Here is a 19,606-nt window from a genome sequence, read left to right as displayed (position 1 = left end):
TGGTCGTGTGTCCAGCTGTAGCTCAGTTGGCAGATCGTTCGCTTAGCGTGTGAAAGGTCTCGGGTTCAATCCCCGGCTCCTCCATGTTTTGTGGTCAGTGCATGGTAAGTGTTGGTCGCGGCGAACATAAAGGCACGCAAGAAGTTGCAAAACCAGCGTCACAGACTGATATGATGTATACTGTCATCAGGAGAGCCAGATGTAAGTGTGGGGACCGGCTGTTATCGAGGTGTCATCGAGTGCAGATCTGTCTTAGGTATCACGGCACAACGTCATTGAAGTCTAGAGAGTGGACAACACGTTCGTCTTACTCAGAGCGGTGTCCGAACTCTATTTTCGACGTTATGCGTGCCACTTTCATTGTGGCCAACTACGATTCGATACAGAATGCACCAAACCTGAAAGACACCCTCACTGATACATAGAAAGTGTCGTTTGTCTGCGGAATAATGGGAGTGCAAGGGTCTGTGACGTTGATCTGGCTGTATGCAGCACTGTTAGTCAACGAGGGGGTGGGCGTAGCTCAGATGGTAGAGCGCTCGCTTAGCGTGCGAGAGGTACTGGGATCGATACCCAGCGCCTCCAGAATTTTTAACACACCTACAAGCGCACCTTGCCATGCAAGTGGAATAATTCCCAACCAGCAGAGGTGTCTAGGCAGATACAAGCGAACGATTAGCATCCACAATTGTCAAGCGTGCTTTTATTCGTGCTCAGGAAGCACCCTCCTCCCACACCTACACTTAATTTAGAAACAGTACAAATGTTCCCATAAGATTCTCAAGCCTATGTCGGTAAGATCTGCCTTGCGCCGAGCTCACGTAAATCCCACTGCACGTTCCCATTCTTTGCGTGCAGTCGGCTGCTACTGGTGTTGCTGGTTGTGACTGCTGATAACAGATGCCGTAGCAATCAATTCATGGAGTGAGTTGTATGTTTTGCGATAGTCTGTCTCTGACAAGCAAGCACAGGTGATATAGGTGCGAACACAGGAAGCTTGCAGCCCCTCGTTGCCTGCAGACACAGAGCAGCCACACTAGGAGAGCGGCCTAAGCCGTAGGCGAAATGTGCTCATTCGCTTTGGCGCGACGTCAAACTATAAATAAGGCTGTCACTAGCATGAGCGTCGTGTAAAGTCGGAAAAGTCGGCTGCATGGGTGATTGCCAAGTTTGGGCAGCGTTTCGTAGTATATCAGTGCAATGAAGACGTGTCCCAGTGTTTCGCAGTTGGACGACAAGAGTTTTACACAGTAGCAAAGAGCGAGGCACTGAGTTGGCATGAACAATGGAGAGCACAATGGGGCTCGAGATGTGCTTGTGACCTCAGGTGCTGTGTGATTGTCGACAAGGAGTGAAATGGACCAATTTGTGAGCGCCCTTTCAATTTAAGACGTTAAAAACAGACGGAATTTGCATTCGTAATACCAGAGCATCGGAACTACTTGGAACTCTTGTGTATATGAACGTGTCCGCGCCTTTGTACTCTGGTACCTTCGCCGCTACAAACCAACCAACCATCGTGCCCGTGCACATCAGAGTCGCAAAGAATGGAGAATAGCCAGGCTTGGTCGTGTGTGCAGCCGTAGCTCAGTTGGCAGATCGTTCGCTTAGCGTGTGAAAGCTCTCGGGTTCAATCCCCGGCTCCTCCATGTTTTGTGGTCAGTGCATGGTAAGTGTTGGTCGCGGCGAACATAAAGGCACGCAAGAAGTTGCAAAACCAGCGTCACAGACTGATATGATGTATACTGTCATCAGGAGAGCCAGATGTAAGTGTGGGGACCGGCTGTTATCGAGGTGTCATCGAGTGCAGATCTGTCTTAGGTATCACGGCATAACGTCATTGAAGTCTAGAGAGTGGACAACACGTTCGTCTTACTCAGAGCGGTGTCCGATCTCTATTTTCGACGTTATGCGTGCCACTTTCATTGTGGCCAACTACGATTCGATACAGAATGCACGAAACCTGAAAGACACCCTCACTGATACATAGAAAGTGTCGTTTGTCTGCGGAATAATGGGAGTGCAAGGGTCTGTGACGTTGATATGGCTGTATGTGCACTATTACTCAACGGGAGGGTGGGCGTAGCTCAGATGGTAGAGCGCTCGCTTAGCGTGCGAGAGGTACTGGGATCGATACCCAGCGCCTCCAGAATTTTTAACACACCTACAAGCGCACCTTGCCATGCAAGTGGAATAATTCCCAACCAGCAGAGGTGTCTAGGCAGATACAAGCGAACGATTAGCATCCACAATTGTCAAGCGTGCTTTTATTCGTGCGCAGGAAGCACCCTCCTCCCACACCTACACTTAATTTAGAAACAGTACAAATGTTCCCATAAGATTCTCAAGCCTACGTCGGAAAGATCTGCCTTGCACCGAGTTCACGTAAATCCCACTGCACGTTCCCATTCTTTGCGTGCAGTCGGCTGCTACTGGTGTTGCTGGTTGTGACTGCTGATAACAGATGCCGTAGCAATCAATTCATGGAGTGAGTTGTATGTTTTGCGATAGTCTGTCTCTGACAAGCAAGCACAGGTGATATAGGTGCGAACACAGGAAGCTTGCAGCCCCTCGTTGCCTGCAGACACAGAGCAGCCACACTAGGAGAGCGGCCTAAGCCGTAGGCGAAATGTGCTCATTCGCTTTGGCGCGACGTCGAACTATAAATAAGGCTGTCACTAGCGTGAGCGTCGTGTAAAGTCGGAAAAGTCGGCTGCAGGGGTGATTGCCAAGTTTGGGCAGCGTTTCGTAGTATATCAGTGCAATGAAGACGTGTCCCAGCGTTTCGCAGTTGGACGACAAGAGTTTTACACAGTAGCAAAGAGCGAGGCACTGAGTTGGCATGAACAATGGAGAGCACAATGGGGCTCGAGACGTGCTTGTTACCTCAGGGGCTGTGTGATTGTCGACAAGGAGTGAAATGGACCAATTTGTGAGCGCCCTTTCAATTTAAGACGTTAAAAACAGACGGAATTTGCATTCGTAATACCAGAGCATCGGAACTACTTGGAACTCTTGTGTATATGAACGTGTCCGCGCCTTTGTACTCTGGTACCTTCGCCGCTACAAACCAACCAACCATCGTGCCCGTGCACATCAGAGTCGCAAAGAATGGAGAATAGCCAGGTTTGGTCGTGTGTGCAGCCGTAGCTCAGTTGGCAGATCGTTCGCTTAGCGTGTGAAAGGTTTCGGGTTCAATCCCCGGCTCCTCCATATTTTGTGGTCAGTGCATGGTAAGTGTTGGTCGCGGCGAACATAAAGGCACGCAAGAAGTTGCAAAACCAGCGTCACAGACTGATATGATGTATACTGTCATCAGGAGAGCCAGATGTAAGTGTGGGGACCGGCTGTTATCGAGGTGTCATCGAGTGCAGATCTGTCTTAGGTATCACGGCATAACGTCATTGAAGTCTAGAGAGTGGACAACACGTTCGTCTTACTCAGAGCGGTGTCCGAACTCTATTTTCGACGTTATGCGTGCCACTTTCATTGTGGCCAACTACGATTCGATACAGAATGCACGAAACCTGAAAGACACCCTCACTGATACATAGAAAATGTCGTTTGTCTGCGGAATAATGGGAGTGCAAGGGTCTGTGACGTTGATATGGCTGTATGTAGCTCTATTATTCAACGGGTGGTGGGCGTAGCTCAGATGGTACAGCGCTCGCTTAGCGTGCGAGAGGTACTGGGATCGATACCCAGCGCCTCCAGAATTTTTAACACACCTACAAGCGCACCTTGCCATGCAAGTGGAATAATTCCCAACCAGCAGAGGTGTCTAGGCAGATACAAGCGAACGATTAGCATCCACAATTGTCAAGCGTGCTTTTATTCGTGCTCAGGAAGCCCCCTCTCCCACACCTACACTTAATTTAGAAACAGTACAAATGTCCCCACAAGATTCTCAAGCCTACGTCGGAAAGATCTGCCTTGCGCCGAGTTCACGTAAATCCCACTGCACGTTCCCATTCTTTGCGTGCAGTCGGCTGCTACTGGTGTTGCTGGTTGTGACTGCTGATAACAGATGCCGTAGCAATCAATTCATGGAGTGAGTTGTATGTTTTGCGATAGTCTGTCTCTGACAAGCAAGCACAGGTGATATAGGTGCGAACACAGGAAGCTTGCAGCCCCTCGTTGCCTGCAGACACAGAGCAGCCACACTAGGAGAGCGGCCTAAGCCGTAGGCGAAATGTGCTCATTCGCTTTGGCGCGACGTCGAACTATAAATAAGGCTGTCACTAGCGTGAGCGTCGTGTAAAATCGGAAAAGTCGGCTGCAGGGGTGATTGCCAAGTTTGGGCAGCGTTTCGTAGTATATCAGTGCAATGAAGACGTGTCCCAGTGTTTCGCAGTTGGACGACAAGAGTTTTACACAGTAGCAAAGAGCGAGGCACTGAGTTGGCATGAACAATGGAGAGCACAATGGGGCTCGAGATGTGCTTGTTACCTCAGGTGCTGTGTGATTGTCGACAAGGAGTGAAATGGACCAATTTGTGAGCGCCCTTTCAATTTAAGACGTTAAAAACAGACGGAATTTGCATTCGTAATACCAGAGCATCGGAACTACTTGGAACTCTTGTGTATATGAACGTGTCCGCGCCTTTGTACTCTGGTACCTTCGCCGCTACAAACCAACCAACCATCGTGCCCGTGCACATCAGAGTCGCAAAGAATGGAGAATAGCCAGGCTTGGTCGTGTGTGCAGCCGTAGCTCAGTTGGCAGATCGTTCGCTTAGCGTGTGAAAGGTTTCGGGTTCAATCCCCGGCTCCTCCATGTTTTGTGGTCAGTGCATGGTAAGTGTTGGTCGCGGCGAACATAAAGGCACGCAAGAAGTTGCAAAACCAGCGTCACAGACTGATATGATGTATACTGTCATCAGGAGAGCCAGATGTAAGTGTGGGGACCGGCTGTTATCGAGGTGTCATCGAGTGCAGATCTGTCTTAGGTATCACGGCATAACGTCATTGAAGTCTAGAGAGTGGACAACACGTTCGTCTTACTCAGAGCGGTGTCCGAACTCTATTTTCGACGTTATGCGTGCCACTTTCATTGTGGCCAACTACGATTCGATACAGAATGCACGAAACCTGAAAGACACCCTCACTGATACATAGAAAATGTCGTTTGTCTGCGGAATAATGGGAGTGCAAGGGTCTGTGACGTTGATATGGCTGTATGTAGCTCTATTATTCAACGGGTGGTGGGCGTAGCTCACATGGTAGAGCGCTCGCTTAGCGTGCGAGAGGTACTGGGATCGATACCCAGCGCCTCCAGAATTTTTAACACACCTACAAGCGCACCTTGCCATGCAAGTTTAATAATTCCCAACCAGCAGAGGTGTCTAGGCAGATACAAGCGAACGATTAGCATCCACAATTGTCAAGCGTGCTTTTATTCGTGCTCAGGAAGCCCCCTCTCCCACACCTACACTTAATTTAGAAACAGTACAAATGTCCCCACAAGATTCTCAAGCCTACGTCGGAAAGATCTGCCTTGCGCCGAGTTCACGTAAATCCCACTGCACGTTCCCATTCTTTGCGTGCAGTCGGCTGCTACTGGTGTTGCTGGTTGTGACTGCTGATAACAGATGCCGTAGCAATCAATTCATGGAGTGAGTTGTATGTATTGCGATAGTCTGTCTCTGACAAGCAAGCACAGGTGATATAGGTGCGAACACAGGAAGCTTGCAGCCCCTCGTTGCCTGCAGACACAGAGCAGCCACACTAGGAGAGCGGCCTAAGCCGTAGGCGAAATGTGCTCATTCGCTTTGGCGCGACGTCGAACTATAAATAAGGCTGTCACTAGCGTGAGCGTCGTGTAAAGTCGGCTGCAGGGGTGATTGCCAAGTTTGGGCAGCGTTTCGTAGTATATCAGTGCAATGAAGACGTGTCCCAGTGTTTCGCAGTTGGACGACAAGAGTTTTACACAGTAGCAAAGAGCGAGGCACTGAGTTGGCATGAACAATGGAGAGCACAATGGGGCTCGAGATGTGCTTGTTACCTCAGGTGCTGTGTGATTGTCGACAAGGAGTGAAATGGACCAATTTGTGACCGCCCTTTCAATTTAAGACGTTAAAAACAGACGGAATTTGCATTCGTAATACCAGAGCATCGGAACTACTTGGAACTCTTGTGTATATGAACGTGTCCGCGCCTTTGTACTCTGGTACCTTCGCCGCTACAAACCAACCAACCATCGTGCCCGTGCACATCAGAGTCGCAAAGAATGGAGAATAGCCAGGCTTGGTCGTGTGTGCAGCCGTAGCTCAGTTGGCAGATCGTTCGCTTAGCGTGTGAAAGGTTTCGGGTTCAATCCCCGGCTCCTCCATATTTTGTGGTCAGTGCATGGTAAGTGTTGGTCGCGGCGAACATAAAGGCACGCAAGAAGTTGCAAAACCAGCGTCACAGACTGATATGATGTATACTGTCATCAGGAGAGCCAGATGTAAGTGTGGGGACCGGCTGTTATCGAGGTGTCATCGAGTGCAGATCTGTCTTAGGTATCACGGCATAACGTCATTGAAGTCTAGAGAGTGGACAACACGTTCGTCTTACTCAGAGCGGTGTCCGAACTCTATTTTCGACGTTATGCGTGCCACTTTCATTGTGGCCAACTACGATTCGATACAGAATGCACGAAACCTGAAAGACACCCACACTGATACAAAGAAAATGTCGTTTGTCTGCGGAATAATGGGAGTGCAAGGGTCTGTGACGTTGATATGGCTGTATGTAGCTCTATTATTCATCGGGTGGTGGGCGTAGCTCACATGGTAGAGCGCTCGCTTAGCGTGCGAGAGGTACTGGGGTCGATACCCAGCGCCTCCAGAATTTTTAACACACCTACAAGCGCACCTTGCCATGCAAGTGGAATAATTCCCAACCAGCAGAGGTGTCTAGGCAGATACAAGCGAACGATTAGCATCCACAATTGTCAAGCGTGCTTTTATTCGTGCTCAGGAAGCCCCCTCTCCCACACCTACACTTAATTTAGAAACAGTACAAATGTCCCCATAAGATTCTCAAGCCTACGTCGGAAAGATCTGCCTTGCGCCGAGTTCACGTAAATCCCACTGCACGTTCCCATTCTTTGCGTGCAGTCGGCTGCTACTGGTGTTGCTGGTTGTGACTGCTGATAACAGATGCCGTAGCAATCAATTCATGGAGTGAGTTGTATGTATTGCGATAGTCTGTCTCTGACAAGCAAGCACAGGTGATATAGGTGCGAACACAGGAAGCTTGCAGCCCCTCGTTGCCTGCAGACACAGAGCAGCCACACTAGGAGAGCGGCCTAAGCCGTAGGCGAAATGTGCTCATTCGCTTTGGCGCGACGTCGAACTATAAATAAGGCTGTCACTAGCGTGAGCGTCGTGTAAAGTCGGCTGCAGGGGTGATTGCCAAGTTTGGGCAGCGTTTCGTAGTATATCAGTGCAATGAAGACGTGTCCCAGTGTTTCGCAGTTGGACGACAAGAGTTTTACACAGTAGCAAAGAGCGAGGCACTGAGTTGGCATGAACAACGGAGAGCACAATGGGGCTCGAGATGTGCTTGTTACCTCAGGTGCTGTGTGATTGTCGACAAGGAGTGAAATGGACCAATTTGTGACCGCCCTTTCAATTTAAGACGTTAAAAACAGACGGAATTTGCATTCGTAATACCAGAGCATCGGAACTACTTGGAACTCTTGTGTATATGAACGTGTCCGCGCCTTTGTACTCTGGTACCTTCGCCGCTACAAACCAACCAACCATCGTGCCCGTGCACATCAGAGTCGCAAAGAATGGAGAATAGCCAGGCTTGGTCGTGTGTGCAGCCGTAGCTCAGTTGGCAGATCGTTCGCTTAGCGTGTGAAAGGTCTCGGGTTCAATCCCCGGCTCCACCATGTTTTGTGGTCAGTGCTTGGTAAGTGTTGGTCGCGGCGAACATAAAGGCACGCAAGAAGTTGCAAAACCAGCGTCACAGACTGATATGATGTATACTGTCATCAGGAGAGCCAGATGTAAGTGTGGGGACCGGCTGTTATCGAGGTGTCATCGAGTGCAGATCTGTCTTAGGTATCACGGCATAACGTCATTGAAGTCTAGAGAGTGGACAACACGTTCGTGTTACTCAGAGCGGTGTCCGAACTCTATTTTCGACGTTATGCGTGCCACTTTCATTGTGGCCAACTGCGATTCGATACAGAATGCACGAAACCTGAAAGACACCCTCACTGATACATAGAAAGTGTCGTTTGTCTGCGGAATAATGGGAGTGCAAGGGTCTGTGACGTTGATATGGCTGTATGTAGCACTATTACTCAACGGGGGGGTGGGCGTAGCTCAGATGGTAGAGCGCTCGCTTAGCGTGCGAGAGGTACTGGGATCGATACCCAGCGCCTCCAGAATTTTTAACACACCTACAAGCGCACCTTGCCATGCAAGTGGAATAATTCCCAACCAGCAGAGGTGTCTAGGCAGATACAAGCGGACGATTAGCATCCACATTTGTCAAGCGTGCTTTTATTCGTGCGCAGGAAGCACCCTCCTCCCACACCTACACTTAATTTAGAAACAGTACAAATGTTCCCATAAGATTCTCAAGCCTACGTCGGAAAGATCTGCCTTGCACCGAGTTCACGTAAATCCCACTGCACGTTCCCATTCTTTGCGTGCAGTCGGCTGCTACTGGTGTTGCTGGTTGTGACTGCTGATAACAGATGCCGTAGCAATCAATTCATGGAGTGAGTTGTATGTTTTGCGATAGTCTGTCTCTGACAAGCAAGCACAGGTGATATAGGTGCGAACACAGGAAGCTTGCAGACCCTCGTTGCCTGCAGACACAGAGCAGCCACACTAGGAGAGCGGCCTAAGCCGTAGGCGAAATGTGCTCATTCGCTTTGGCGCGACGTCGAACTCTAAATAAGGCTGTCACTAGCGTGAGCGTCGTGTAAAGTCGGAAAAGTCGGCTGCAGGGGTGATTGCCAAGTTTGGGCAGCGTTTCGTAGTATATCAGTGCAATGAAGACGTGTCCCAGTGTTTCGCAGTTGGACGACAAGAGTTTTACACAGTAGCAAAGAGCGAGGCACTGAGTTGGCATGAGCAATGGAGAGCACAATGGGGCTCGAGATGTGCTTGTTACCTCAGGTGCTGTGTGATTGTCGACAAGGAGTGAAATGGACCAATTTGTGAGCGCCCTTTCAATTTAAGACGTTAAAAACAGACGGAATTTGCATTCGTAATACCAGAGCATCGGAACTACTTGGAACTCTTGTGTATATGAACGTGTCCGCGCCTTTGTACTCTGGTACCTTCGCCGCTACAAACCAACCAACCATCGTGCCCGTGCACATCAGAGTCGCAAAGAATGGAGAATAGCGAGGCTTGGTCGTGTGTGCAGCCGTAGTTCAGTTGGCAGATCGTTCGCTTAGCGTGTGAAAGGTCTCGGGTTCAATCCCCGGCTCCTCCATGTTTTGTGGTCAGTGCATGGTAAGTGTTGGTCGCGGCGAACATAAAGGCACGCAAGAAGTTGCAAAACCAGCGTCACAGACTGATATGATGTATACTGTCATCAGGAGAGCCAGATGTAAGTGTGGGGACCGGCTGTTATCGAGGTGTCATCGAGTGCAGATCTGTCTTAGGTATCACGGCATAACGTCATTGAAGTCTAGAGAGTGGACAACACGTTCGTCTTACTCAGAGCGGTGTCCGAACTCTATTTTCGACGTTATGCGTGTCACTTTCATTGTGGCCAACTACGATTCGATACAGAATGCACGAAACCTGAAAGACACCCTCACTGATACATAGAAAGTGTCGTTTGTCTGCGGAATAATGGGAGTGCAAGGGTCTGTGACGTTGATATGGCTGTATGTAGCACTATTATTCAACGGGGGGTGGGCGTAGCTCACATGGTAGAGCGCTCGCTTAGCGTGCGAGAGGTACTGGGATCGATACCCAGCGCCTCCAGAATTTTTAACACACCTACAAGCGCACCTTGCCATGCAAGTGGAATAATTCCCAACCAGCAGAGGTGTCTAGGCAGATACAAGCGAACGATTAGCATCCACAATTGTCAAGCGTGCTTTTATTCGTGCTCAGGAAGCCCCCTCTCCCACACCTACACTTAATTTAGAAACAGTACAAATGTTCCCATAAGATTCTCAAGCCTACGTCGGAAAGATCTGCCTTGCGCCGAGTTCACGTAAATCCCACTGCACGTTCCCATTCTTTGCGTGCAGTCGGCTGCTACTGGTGTTGCTGGTTGTGACTGCTGATAACAGATGCCGTAGCAATCAATTCATGGAGTGAGTTGTATGTTTTGCGATAGTCTGTCTCTGACAAGCAAGCACAGGTGATATAGGTGCGAACACAGGAAGCTTGCAGCCCCTCGTTGCCTGCAGACACAGAGCAGCCACACTAGGAGAGCGGCCTAAGCCGTAGGCGAAATGTGCTCATTCGCTTTGGCGCGACGTCGAACTATAAATAAGGCTGTCACTAGCGTGAGCGTTGCGTGAGCGTCGTGTAAAGTCGGCTGCAGGGGTGATTGCCAAGTTTGGGCAGCGTTTCGTAGTATATCAGTGCAATGAAGACGTGTCCCAGTGTTTCGCAGTTGGACGACAAGAGTTTTACACAGTAGCAAAGAGCGAGGCACTGAGTTGGCATGAACAATGGAGAGCACAATGGGGCTCGAGATGTGCTTGTTACCTCAGGTGCTGTGTGATTGTCGACAAGGAGTGAAATGGACCAATTTGTGACCGCCCTTTCAATTTAAGACGTTAAAAACAGACGGAATTTGCATTCGTAATACCAGAGCATCGGAACTACTTGGAACTCTTGTGTATATGAACGTGTCCGCGCCTTTGTACTCTGGTACCTTCGCCGCTACAAACCAACCAACCATCGTGCCCGTGCACATCAGAGTCGCAAAGAATGGAGAATAGCCAGGCTTGGTCGTGTGTGCAGCCGTAGCTCAGCTGCCAGATCGTTCGCTTAGCGTGTGAAAGCTCTCGGGTTCAATCCCCGGCTCCTCCATGTTTTTTGGTCAGTGCATGGTAAGTGTTGGTCGCGGCGAACATAAAGGCACGCAAGAAGTTGCAAAACCAGCGTCACAGACTGATATGATGTATACTGTCATCAGGAGAGCCAGATGTAAGTGTGGGGACCGGCTGTTACCGAGGTGTCATCGAGTGCAGATCTGTCTTAGGTATCACGGCATAACGTCATTGAAGTCTAGAGAGTGGACAACACGTTCGTGTTACTCAGAGCGGTGTCCGAACTCTATTTTCGACGTTATGCGTGCCACTTTCATTGTGGCCAACTACGATTCGATACAGAATGCACGAAACCTGAAAGACACCCTCACTGATACATAGAAAGTGTCGTTTGTCTGCGGAATAATGGGAGTGCAAGGGTCTGTGACGTTGATATGGCTGTATGTAGCACTATCATTCAACGGGGGGGTGGGCGTAGCTCACATGGTAGAGCGCTCGCTTAGCGTGCGAGAGGTACTGGGATCGATACCCAGCGCCTCCAGAATTTTTAACACACCTACAAGCGCACCTTGCCATGCAAGTGGAATAATTCCCAACCAGCAGAGGTGTCTAGGCAGATACAAGCGAACGATTAGCATCCACAATTGTCAAGCGTGCTTTTATTCGTGCTCAGGAAGCCCCCTCTCCCACACCTACACTTAATTTAGAAACAGTACAAATGTTCCCATAAGATTCTCAAGCCTACGTCGGAAAGATCTGCCTTGCGCCGAGTTCACGTAAATCCCACTGCACGTTCCCATTCTTTGCGTGCAGTCGGCTGCTACTGGTGTTGCTGGTTGTGACTGCTGATAACAGATGCCGTAGCAATCAATCCATGGAGTGAGTTGTATGTTTTGCGATAGTCTGTCTCTGACAAGCAAGCACAGGTGATATAGGTGCGAACACAGGAAGCTTGCAGCCCCTCGTTGCCTGCAGACACAGAGCAGCCACACTAGGAGAGCGGCCTAAGCCGTAGGCGAAATGTGCTCATTCGCTTTGGCGCGACGTCGAACTATAAATAAGGCTGTCACTAGCGTGAGCGTTGCGTGAGCGTCGTGTAAAGTCGGCTGCAGGGGTGATTGCCAAGTTTGGGCAGCGTTTCGTAGTATATCAGTGCAATGAAGACGTGTCCCAGTGTTTCGCAGTTGGACGACAAGAGTTTTACACAGTAGCAAAGAGCGAGGCACTGAGTTGGCATGAACAATGGAGAGCACAATGGGGCTCGAGATGTGCTTGTTACCTCAGGTGCTGTGTGATTGTCGACAAGGAGTGAAATGGACCAATTTGTGACCGCCCTTTCAATTTAAGACGTTAAAAACAGACGGAATTTGCATTCGTAATACCAGAGCATCGGAACTACTTGGAACTCTTGTGTATATGAACGTGTCCGCGCCTTTGTACTCTGGTACCTTCGCCGCTACAAACCAACCAACCATCGTGCCCGTGCACATCAGAGTCGCAAAGAATGGAGAATAGCCAGGCTTGGTCGTGTGTGCAGCCGTAGCTCAGTTGGCAGATCGTTCGCTTAGCGTGTGAAAGCTCTCGGGTTCAATCCCCAGCTCCTCCATGTTTTTTGGTCAGTGCATGGTAAGTGTTGGTCGCGGCGAACATAAAGGCACGCAAGAAGTTGCAAAACCAGCGTCACAGACTGATATGATGTATACAGTCATCAGGAGAGCCAGATGTAAGTGTGGGGACCGGCTGTTATCGAGTGCAGATCTGTCTTAGGTATCACGGCATAACGTCATTGAAGTCTAGAGAGTGGACAACACGTTCGTGTTACTCAGAGCGGTGTCCGAACTCTATTTTCGACGTTATGCGTGCCACTTTCATTGTGGCCAACTACGATTCGATACAGAATGCACGAAACCTGAAAGACACCCTCACTGATACATAGAAAGTGTCGTTTGTCTGCGGAATAATGGGAGTGCAAGTGTCTGTGACGTTGATATGGCTGTATGTAGCACTATTAGTCAACGGGGGGGGGGGGGGGGGGGGGGGAGGGGGGGAAGGGTGGGCGTAGCTCAGATGGTAGAGCGCTCGCTTAGCGTGCGAGAGGTACTGGGATCGATACCCAGCGCCTCCAGAATTTTTAACACACCTACAAGCGCACCTTGCCATGCAAGTGGAATAATTCCCAACCAGCAGAGGTGTCTAGGCAGATACAAGCGAACGATTAGCATCCACAATTGTCAAGCGTGCTTTTATTCGTGCTCAGGAAGCCCCCTCTCCCACACCTACACTTAATTTAGAAACAGTACAAATGTTCCCATAAGATTCTCAAGCCTACGTCGGAAAGATCTGCCTTGCGCCGAGTTCACGTAAATCCCACTGCACGTTCCCATTCTTTGCGTGCAGTCGGCTGCTACTGGTGTTGCTGGTTGTGACTGCTGATAACAGATGCCGTAGCAATCAATTCATGGAGTGAGTTGTATGTTTTGCGATAGTCTGTCTCTGACAAGCAAGCACAGGTGATATAGGTGCGAACACAGGAAGCTTGCAGCCCCTCGTTGCCTGCAGACACAGAGCAGCCACACTAGGAGAGCGGCCTAAGCCGTAGGCGAAATGTGCTCATTCGCTTTGGCGCGACGTCGAACTATAAATAAGGCTGTCACTAGCGTGAGCGTCCCCGCCCTTCGATACCTTGCAGAGTACTGCTACGTATCGAAGTGTTAGGGCTTCGCAGAAGTCGCAGTCGCAGTCGCAGTCGCAGTCGCAGTCGCAGTTCCGGAACCGCCAGCAGCAGCAGCAGCAGCAGCAGCAGTTTCCAGTGCCGCCAGTTTTGCAGTAGCAGTCGTCGCCGGACCCAGCCGCAGCTTCCGGACCCAGCCGCCGCCGCCGCCGCCGCCGCCGCAGCTTCCGGCCCCCGCCGCCGCCGCCGCCGCCGCCGCCGCCGCAGCTTCCGGCCCCCGCCGCCGCCGCCGCCGCCGCCGCCGCCAGGACCCAGTGCTTCGTCTTCCTCTCCTGCTTTCGTTGTCGTCGCTATTCTCGTCTTCGTCTTTGCCTTCATCCTTTCGCTCCTCGACGTCTCTCATCTGTCATCTGTAATCTGTTCCTGACTTTGTCCCTTGTCTGTCCCCATTCTTCTTTTCTGTGTTTCCAGTTTTCCTTACTGCCATCATGACCACCCCCACCACCACCGCCACTACCACCGCCATCGTCTATACGACGCCCTCCCTCGCTGCCACTACTCTTACTTGGTGTGCTCAGTCGCCCCCGTCCTACTATATCCCGCCCCTCCTCACCCTTCCCACCCCAGCTCCCTTTGTCGCCCCATCCCCTGCTCCTTCTCCCCAAGCCTCCACACACGACCCCTTTCCCCCACTCCCCCACACCACTCATGCGGCCCCTGCCAGGGTTGTGTCTCGTCGGGCTACGACCCATGCCGCACCATCGCCGGCGCCAGCACCACCACCTGCAGCAGCGCCACAACCAGCAGCAGCACCAACAGCAGCACCAACAGCAGCACCAGCACCAGCACCGACACCGGGACCTGCCGCTTCCCGTCATCTCCCCGTCACTCCTGTGCCCCACGCCTCCTCCCATCCTGTCCCCGCTGTTAAGCGTCCCAGTGGCACCCCCGCCTCCTCTGCACCCAAGAAGTCCCAGCATCTTCCCCCTCCCCCACCCCTAGATGCCATGGATGTCTCCCCTCCAGCCCCCTCTACTTCCTCTTCTAACTCCCCCTCCTACAAGTATCTCCTCTCCCGTCCTGATCCCTCTCTCCTGGAGGCCCGCAACCTGACCTTGCTCCTCCGCCAATACTTCCCTGCAGCCCCCATCTCCCTTCTTACCCCCCGTAGGGACTCTGTCTTGATCACCTCCCCAAGCCCTACCCTACACTCCGACATCCTCTCCCGAATTCCTCTCACCCGATTTGGACCTAATGCCTCCCTTGCCCCTGCTCCTTCCCCTTCCTCCCCCCGTCAACCCCAACCCCCACGTCGCCCGCCGACCCTCACCGCCGTGATCACTCGGCTTAGCCCGACGATCACGGAGGAGGAGGTGCTGGCGGAGTTGAAGGCCCACCCGTACCTGGAGGTGCGAGCTGTTCGCCGCATTTTCAACTCTGCGGGCCCCACTCGCCTTATGCGAGTTTTCTCCGAACACGCTCCCTCCATCGACCATCTCCTTAAGGAGGGTGCCCTCCTCTTCCACCGCCGGTATAAGGTTGACCCCTCCCGCTCCCCACCACAATCCATTCGCTGCCAGAGGTGTCTGCGTTATAACGCACACCCAACATCAGAGTGCCGCGAGGCCCCAGTCTGCCCGCATTGTAAGCAAGCGCACTTCCTCCGGCAGTGCCCCAACCTTCAGTCTCCTCCCTCCTGCAATACCTGCAACCTCCAACACCCTACCTACTCCCAGAAATGCAAGGCTCGACCTCCTCCATCCGCTCCTGAACTCACTGTTCCTCTCCGCCCTTTGGATGACCCCACCCCTCCTGGCAATTCCCTCCGTCCTCCCCCCACCGCAGAGGACATCATCAGGTTCGTCACAATAGTGCTCCAGAACGTCCATCCCTTTCAGCGTCCCCACACCCTCCACCAGATTTCCCTCGCTGCCCGTTCCGTGTTCCACCTCAACACCTACGCCACCTATTCCCACAACCAGGCCCATTTCACCTTCTCCCGTCTCGACACCCTCGTTTAAATTCCCATTATGGCACGACAGCACCGTATCCTGTTCAATAACATCCGCTCCCTTCCCACCAACAAGCACCTCCTTATGCATACCCTTACGACCCACCGTGTGGATGCCTTCCTTCTGAACGAAACCTTTCTTCAGCCCCACCACACCGTCCACACCTCGCCCTACCTCCTTCACCGGTCTGACAATCCACTCCAGATAGCGCGTGGCGGAGTTGCCATTGGCCACCACCGCCAGATCCCTGTCCGGCTCCAACCCCTCCTTCCTGACCCCACAGAACACTTGATCCTTAGTCTCTTCTTCCCCGGCCTTACCCTTACCTGTGCCACCATCTATGTCCGCCCCGCTGCACCTATTCCTTTCGACTTCCTTTCCCACATCGACCGTACCTTCTCCTCCTACGTGATCGCCGCCGACCTTAACATCCATAGTCGTTCTGCCGCCCAGTTACGGCGGTGGCATCGGTTCCTTGCCACCCTCCAAGGCGACGTCCTTCCAATTCCCCAACACACCCGCCCTGAATCCAATACCACTCCCGATGTCGTCCTAGCCTCCCCCACCCTGCTTGGCCGCATAGCGGTGGACGTCCTTGATCCCATTGGCAGTGACCATCTCCCTGTCCTCCTCACTGTATCAGACGGTCGTCGCCCCCGTCCCGACCCGCGCCATGACCCTCCCCCGAAATATGTCCATGACTACTCCCGTGCCGACTGGAATGCCTACCGGGACTCCCTTGCTCTCCAGGTCGATAGCCACCCCCTCACCTACCACCAACCTGATGACGTTACCCGTGCTGCCTCCTTTCTCCAGCAGACCTTGTCTGAGGCCGTGGAGGCCCACGTCCCTACCATTGCCATCCATCCGCACCGCCCCACCTTACCCCCACAGGCCGTCCTTCTCCTGCGTGAATCCCGCCGGCTCTACCGTGCCTTCCTTCACACACGTGACCAGGACACACTACGACGCCACCGGCAACTACAGCGACACATCAGGAACTTACTCACGGCAAAGAAACGCCGGGACTGGCGACAGACATGCACCCGTCTTAATGCCACCTTACCTATCAACTCGTCCAAGTACTGGTCAGCCTTCCGCCGCCTTACCGGATCTAAACCCTCTCCCTACTACCCTCTCCTTCATGATGACCACCCCTTCCCTGATGCCCTTAGTAAGGCCAACCATTTCGCCTCCTACCTCTCCGATATCCTTACCATCCCTGACGATCCCCAGTTCGATTATTCCCTCTTTCCTGATGTCCGTGATCGAACTGATACCTCTGTCCCCCCGCTTGCTCCTGGCTTCCAGTACTTGGACAACATCACACACACAGAACTAAATACCCCAATCACCACTCAAGATATCATTGCTACACTTCGCCCTAAACGCAACACTGCTCCCGGTCACGATCGTGTTACTTACCGTCACCTCCGTGAAGCTCCTGCCTCCTTCCTCTCCACATTGGCCAGGCTCTACAATGTGGTCCTGTCCACCGGCTACTACCCCGACCTGTGGAAAACCTCCCGGATCCTGATGTTCCTCAAGCCCGACAAACCGCCTTCCGCTGTCTCCTCCTACCGTCCCATCAGCCTTACCTCGGTCTTCAGCAAGGTCCTGGAATCCATTCTTACCCGCCGCCTACACAAGCACCTTCACCAACACCGCCTCCTCCCCCCTACCCAATGTGGCTTTCGGCCGTCCTTCTCAGCCGATGACCTCCTCCTTCACCTCACTCACCTCCTCTCCGAACAACTCAATTCCCGTCGTTCCGCCATCTTCCTTTCCCTCGACCTCGAACGCGCATATGACCGTGTGTGGCATTCCGGTCTCCTTTTCAAGCTCCAAACCTTTGCTCTTCCTCTCAACTATGTCCGTCTGGTCGCTTCCTTCCTTTCCCACCGTCCTTCCTATGTCACCATCCACAACACTGATTCCTACACCTTCTACCCCTCCGCCGGTGTGCCCCAAGGTTCCGTCCTTTCCCCTCTTCTCTACCTCCTTTACACGGCAGACATGCCTCCACCTGCACCTCCTCTACACCTTCTCCAGTACGCCGATGACACTGCCTTCCTTGCCCTCGCTCCCACCCTGCAACGCTCCCAGCACCTTCTCCAATCCTATCTTGACCGGTTCACCACTTGGTGTAACCAGTGGTTGCTCAAGGTCAATCCTTCCAAGACCCAGGCGATCATTGTAGGCAAAACCACTCGTTCCTTCCGTCTCCTTGATTTCTATCTTACTATTTATGGCCGTCCCATCACCCTCACACCTACTCTCAAGTACCTTGGTGTCACCCTCGACCGTCGCCTCTCCTGGAACCCACATCTCCGGACGATCCAAGCCAAGGCACGCTCCCGCCTCCGCCTCCTTAAGCTCCTTTCTGGCCGTACATGGGGTCTGGACCCTTCCACCATCCTCTACACCTACAAGTCCCTCATCCGTCCTATCCTTTGCTATGCTCATCCCGCCTGGATCTCTGCCCCTCCTACCTTCTACAAGTCCATTCAGATCCTAGAACGCCATGCGCTCCGCCTCGCCTATCGCATCCGTCTCCCTTCCCCCACGCGGATCCTCTATGACCTGATTCCCTTCCCGCACCTCCTCCTTTTCCTCGAACGGTTACGGATCCTCTACACCTCCCGCAAGCTTGATCCTCCACACCCTCTTGTCTCTCCCATCCTCTCCCACCCCAACCCGCTGCCGCGCCTGCATTCCTATATCCCACCTGCTCTCCATCTTTACACCCTCCACACCCTCTCCCTCGGTGGCTTCCGTCAACTCCCCCTCCCTGATGATGCCCTCCTCCCCTCCATCTACCCCTCCTACCAACTTTGAGCCTTACCTTCCCTCTCCTCTCCTTTTCCTGTGGGCACCCTCTCTCCCTTCTCTCCCTCCCTCCCCTCCCCTTTCTCCTTGGGCTTCCACTCCCCCTACCCTCCCCCTTCTCCTCCATCCCTCTCCTCCACTGGCATCTTCCCCTCCCCCTCTCTCTCCTCTTCCCCACACCTTTTCCCCTTGGCAGGCCACGACTCTGCTGTCTTCCATCAGTTACTTTCATCGTCCTACGCCGAAGACCATCGCATGTGTTTGTGCCTCGATTCTCCTGCAGTGTGTTTGTGTTTCGTCGTTTGTGCTCCGCTGGTTCACGTGTGGCCATCTGCCATCTGCGTTTGTGCACCGTGTTTCTCCGCTTTTATCCATTGTGCTACGCACGTGACCGACTCCGTTTTAACTCTGTTTTGTCTACTGTTTGTACCCCGCCGTCTTGATTGTTTTTATATCTCACTCATCTCTGTTCTGTGTATACTCTGAGGCCGAAGAGCGGCATACTTGGTCCGCTGCCGGCCTACCTGTTTGTCACAGGTATTAAAATCACAATAAAGGACAAAAAAAAAAAAAAGCGTGAGCGTCGTGTAAAGTCGGCTGCAGGGGTGATTGCCAAGTTTGGGCAGCGTTTCGTAGTATATCAGTGCAATGAAGACGTGTCCCAGTGTTTCGCAGTTGGACGACAAGAGTTTTACACAGTAGCAAAGAGCGAGGCACTGAGTTGGCATGAACAATGGAGAGCACAATGGGGCTCGAGATGTGCTTGTTACCTCAGGTGCTGTGTGATTGTCGACAAGGAGTGAAATGGACCAATTTGTGACCGCCCTTTCAATTTAAGACGTTAAAAACAGACGGAATTTGCATTCGTAATACCAGAGCATCGGAACTACTTGGAACTCTTGTGTATATGAACGTGTCCGCGCCTTTGTACTCTGGTACGTTCGCCGCTACAAACCAACCAACCATCGTGCCCGTGCACATCAGAGTCGCAAAGAATGGAGAATAGCCAGGCTTGGTCGTGTGTGCAGCCGTAGCTCAGTTGGCAGATCGTTCGCTTAGCGTGTGAAAGGTCTCGGGTTCAATCCCCGGCTCCTCCATGTTCTATGGTCACTGCATGGTA

General features: G+C 52.3%; 4 non-coding genes across 4 annotated transcripts; all 4 read left to right on the top strand.

Annotated features, from left to right (window-relative positions):
• Positions 1-511: 511 nt before the first annotated feature.
• On the top strand, positions 512-585 carry Trnaa-agc (transfer RNA alanine (anticodon AGC)). Its single transcript has one exon. It is a non-coding gene; the product is annotated as a tRNA-Ala (tRNA).
• A 1,490-nt stretch (positions 586-2,075) lies between these two features.
• On the top strand, positions 2,076-2,149 carry Trnaa-agc (transfer RNA alanine (anticodon AGC)). The gene has a single exon. It is a non-coding gene; the product is annotated as a tRNA-Ala (tRNA).
• A 6,162-nt stretch (positions 2,150-8,311) lies between these two features.
• Trnaa-agc (transfer RNA alanine (anticodon AGC)) lies at positions 8,312-8,385 on the top strand. Its single transcript has one exon. It is a non-coding gene; the product is annotated as a tRNA-Ala (tRNA).
• A 4,640-nt stretch (positions 8,386-13,025) lies between these two features.
• Trnaa-agc (transfer RNA alanine (anticodon AGC)) lies at positions 13,026-13,099 on the top strand. The gene has a single exon. It is a non-coding gene; the product is annotated as a tRNA-Ala (tRNA).
• The last annotated feature ends 6,507 nt before the right edge of the window (positions 13,100-19,606 follow it).

Source organism: Schistocerca gregaria, chromosome 11, assembly GCF_023897955.1.
Source record: "Schistocerca gregaria isolate iqSchGreg1 chromosome 11, iqSchGreg1.2, whole genome shotgun sequence".
Classification (NCBI taxonomy): domain Eukaryota; kingdom Metazoa; phylum Arthropoda; class Insecta; order Orthoptera; family Acrididae; genus Schistocerca; species Schistocerca gregaria.
Note: the sequence above shows the minus strand (reverse complement) of the source record. Positions and strands in the feature narration are given on the sequence as shown.